At 36.3% G+C, this 5,000-nt stretch overlaps 1 protein-coding gene across 1 annotated transcript in view; it reads right to left on the reverse strand.

Annotated features, from left to right (window-relative positions):
* The window catches only part of LOC143030499 (uncharacterized), a 288,143-nt gene that overhangs the window by 187,491 nt on the left and 95,652 nt on the right, over window positions 1-5,000 (reverse strand). The gene's annotated exons all lie outside the window — the stretch shown is intronic.

Genomic DNA, 5,000 nt, shown 5'->3' on the forward strand with positions numbered 1-5,000 from the left:
TTCAATATTCAGGACAAAAAACTCAAATATTGAAAATTTCGAATACCAGAAGCCCTGTCTAGTATTATTACAGTATATTTCTGAAAGGATTTTTGTCTCAGGTACTGGTGACTTACGAATTTCAGGAAAGCCATATACAGGTGAACTCTTTCTATTTAACAAATACTACAATTGAAGGCAAGCAATTGAATGCGGCTACAAGGGAGTCACAAAAGACCGAAATTCACTTGAGGCTAAAGAGGTTCCCCAAGCTTCACAAAGCCGCTATTCGTGAGTCGGAACCAAATTTACAAAACCTATAACCACATCGAAGGAACAAAACTTCTACATAAGAAGCCTGTCATGTGTTGATATTTTCATCGGAAAAGTACTGTGTATCTTTAACAAACAATATATTGTTCATATATTCTTGCCGCTGTAACACCTAGGCCATATGAGTACATACATACATATACCAAGGCTTTTTCCCCCTTACAAGGAAGGTAGCCAAAAAGGGAAAGGCATAAAATCATTTCCACCCATTCCATCCCTGAATACACTCCACACCCCTCCACCCTCCCTCTTATCTGAGCACCTCCTGGATGACGGGTCATCCCTGCACCTTGTCCACTGCCCTGGGTCAGAAGCAGTGTCGCAAGACACAGCACATCCACAGTAAGGCCGCTTCATTAAATCGGCGACCCCCCCTCTCCGTCCCCCCCATTGCATAAAAGGAGAGGACGGGGAGAAATCCCTTCGGGCTGCGTCAAATTTTGCTCACACATACTACCTCACCCCCATACCCCCGCCCATTCCACCTCATGCAATCATAACATCATCCATAGGCCATATGAGTAAAAAAATTAAATATAAAAAGAGAAATGGATAAACTAAACGGAACAAGGGAAAAGTCACAGGAGTCAGAACGAGATAGTCTGACTTCCAAACTCCCATATAAAGGTCTTAAATCCTGCGCCAATGGCAATCAAATACGTCTCCAACAGTCCATTCGATTGGAAGGGAAACTTCCGGTGATAAAATAAGAAAACAAATAAAACTCCAGAGAAACACCAACACAGTACCGTACCGCCAAATTTGTTCTGGGTAACGATGAGAAAATGTCGATAAGGATAGGTATTGCTAATCCACTATGACTGGTATTAGATATTGTGGTATTAGTAATACTAGTGTATCTAATACCAATACTAATTATGTCCCAGCTTATATCTGATTTCCTTTTGTAACTGTAATGTTAGAATGAATAATGATATCATAAGTAAATACAAGAATAAAAAGAAACAAAAATAAGCTATGACTGCATATAACCTGTAATAATTTCTTTATATTAACATCAATCAACCTTTTCAACTTTAATTAACAGTAAGCAATAATTATGATGATGAATAAATTAGCAGCAACATTAGTATTCTAATACTTTGAAAATTTTATTGATAATTGCAATACGGATAGCATTTCTGATGTGTTAACCATTGTAATATCTCTCATTTTACAATTGAAAGATTGGTTGTGGCTTTTACTGAAGATGTTTCTAAAAATCCAAAAACGTATGTATCATAAATGTAAGAACAGCCTTATCCTAGTTGTTCCATAAAAAAAAAAATCTTTGTACAGACTATATTGATTTAAGCTACCTCGCGTTCATACAACATTTTTCTTTTTATCGACAAAAAGTGAGGAGGCGGTGAAAAGAAAGTTTGAGACAAAAGAGTCCCTGGTGACCCACTGTGATCGAGTGGTGGACCTGCAGGGCATAAGCTTCTTAGGCAACAAACGCAGAGGCGACAAAAATACCCTGTTATAGACTATCGATAAATATGAAGTAGGTAGATTGGGACGACGGTTTTCGAAAAACAAATGTAGTATTTGAATAACGCACGTTTATGCATATTTACATTACGTATGCGTGTGTTTGTGCGCGTTAACAAGTAGGTGCTTATCTGCGTGTGGCTTAAATCACAAGAAAACGTGATTATATATTTACAAGTACACATTAGGAAAATGGAAAGGATTTTCTCCGAACACTTTTGTCCTAATCATGGTGTCAAATAAAAATAGTGATATATGCAAAAACCACACGTGTGTATGATAAATGTGGAAAAATGGTGGCGTTAAAGAAATCAGACTGGACGGAAATATATATCTTCTCTGAAATATCGTCTGTCTTGTTCACAGCAAATGTCCTCTGTGACCAAGTCTTGTTTTTCTTTCTACCCAACTAATCCTCTAAACGTGTATATACGACCTGATCTGAACTGGGACAGAGTTATGGGTTTTTAATAGTCTGTAAATGGGGCAACAAACACTACAGTAAAATAGAAATATACAAAAACATATATTTGTATATACAAAGAAACCTAACCTTTGTTTTGATTTGTCACACAAAGGAAAATATACCGATGTAAGAGACGGACATTTTCAGATATTATGGTTTTATATCGATACTGTGTTATGGTAATGTACTATTACAAGACATATAAGCATAACTATGCTAATATGTAGATAAATGTAAATGAGTATGAGGCTCACAAAAAATATGGAACAAAACACATACAACGTTCCATATAATATACCAGAGATAAGGTGAAAATGATAACGGGTGAACATACATGTGTTAAAGAATGCACGTACGTAACAGAGGAATAATAAAGAACATATCATTGAGTAAAAGACAACGGCGTCACTAAAAATATTTGTCTAAAATACGAGAGTAGAACCTAAGCAGCACAACAAAAAGACAAGGATTCTGAATTTATTCAGGAAAAAGTAAATTGTTGCTCCAAGTGAAATATGAAGTAAGACGGACAAGAGCGCGAAGTAGGATGAGAATACGACAGTAAAAAGATTTATGGGACCTTTTATGAATTCTAATTTTTGAGAAGAGGTCATATAAGGCAGGGATTTCCAAACTATGGAATGTGTGCCCAACGGGGTAGGTAAAAGAAAGTTCATTGACTACTTGAATTTCATAATTTTCAACCTATAGTTATTTTCTTGGAAAATTGATAAAATCTGCGTAGGTTTGACTTCAGTGCCATTTACAGTCTATCTACCTATCTATCTACCTATCTACCTCTATCTATCTATCTATCTACCAGTTTTTCCTTTTGTAATGGAGGTACCCATTTACAGAATGCAAGAAACTATTCCTATTGGTAATCAATACAGAAATGTTTTTTATTTTGAGTATATACTTCTCTTGTAGGCCTCGCTATCATAATGCTACAGTTAGTATGTAGTAAATAAAGTCATGCTGATGGGCCACATTGATTTAAGAATAGTTTGGGTTGAGATATCAATCGGTGTGGAATGAATAGTGAGTATACAAATGTACAGTATGCACGTGGGAAGATTAATAAGAAATCCACAATTGAAAATATTTTTGACTGGGACTTAAGCAAAAAAAAAAAAAAAAAAAAAAAAAAACGGATAAGATGATGGTGGTGAGAGTATGAAGTTAAGTTATTAGCTATTAAATAGAACAGGTTATACGTTAACCAGACTCGGCAACCGTACATTCAGGATGAAATACGGGGAAGAAGAGCAAGATGGGCTGGACACTGCGTACTAATGGAGGCAGACAGACTACCAAAGAAGTTGATGGAAGGAGGAGTAGAGGGCAGACGACCAGTAGGGAGAACCAGGTACAGATGGATGGATGGAGTAAAGAAGGAAGTGGAGAGGGTGACACCAAGAGAGGACTGGAAAGAATTGGCAGAGGATAGAACCATCTGGAGAGGCATAGTGAAAGCGGTGAAGGGCCGTCCGGCCTGACAACCAAGAGAGTAAGAGCAAGTATAGAACAGGTTATACATAAGAAGCGCAAGACTGTTACCAAAAGAGAACAAACGCATCAAATAAAAGATAGTTGGCCAAATAGCAAAGACTTTCCAGAGATTCAAAATGAATTGGAAGTTAGAGAAATAATAATCTTATGTGATTTAACATATATTTCATTGATATTGCCACCGATAATGCCTTTGGCCATCTATTTATTTAATCTTTTTACAGAGTATGAGTCTAATGGGAAAAATAATCTAATGTGATTCGGTAGCTACTAAAATATTTTGTCAGTTCTGGTAATAAAAATAAATGAATAGCAATATATAATGATAATCTCGATAACGAAAGTGAAAAGATTAATAATGATAATGATCATGATTATTACGATCATCATCACCACCCTTATGGTCATCACAATCAATTATCACGATCATAACTATTACCATCACAATCAATTATCACGATCATAACTATTACCATCACAATCAATTATCACGATCATAACTATTACCATCACAATCACTATCATCATCATCACCATCACGATTACCATCACCGTGATCATCATATCAATATGATTATTGATAGAGACGATAATGAAAACCTATAAAACAGAAATGATCATTTGTAAGATTGAAATATATTAAATAATTTATGATGATAAAAATTGTTGCCTTGAATTTTATTGACTGGTAGCTTGCAGCCCCACCGTGGTTGGCGACTATTCTCGGACCCTCCCACAGATTTCTCTGGGAGGAAACTTTGGACTGTTGTCTGTTGTGGCAGTGTGGGTCTGTTTCTATGCCACCCACTGAAAGGCGTCGTAGGAGAGTGGTAATCACTGAGATGTAACAAGGTGGAGATATAGTTAAAGTTGGTAGAGATCTTGGTTCTAGTCCAGAGACAGACTGTATCCTCTCAAGGCTACACATCCTGGTGGAGGTGAGAAGGCTGACAGGCTTGACAATAGGAAGCAGGTTCATCACTAGAATCCCTTTGTTACTGATCCCTTATTTAATCTACACCAATGTGTAGTAATAATGTAAAAACATTCAGAAACGTTTCTGTGTGTAGTGTAACTTGAAGTATAGTACGACACAAAACAATGCATTCAGTGGCCAATGTGCATGACAAATTTGCAGGAAATTGAACTGTATTAAAAAAAAAATTATTTTTGTTACACTAAACTCAAAAACCCTTATTTACAATAGGATTAACGT

Source organism: Oratosquilla oratoria, chromosome 1 (assembly GCF_046742065.1).
Source record: "Oratosquilla oratoria isolate Oo_2021 chromosome 1, ASM4674206v1, whole genome shotgun sequence".
Lineage (NCBI taxonomy): Eukaryota > Metazoa > Arthropoda > Malacostraca > Stomatopoda > Squillidae > Oratosquilla > Oratosquilla oratoria.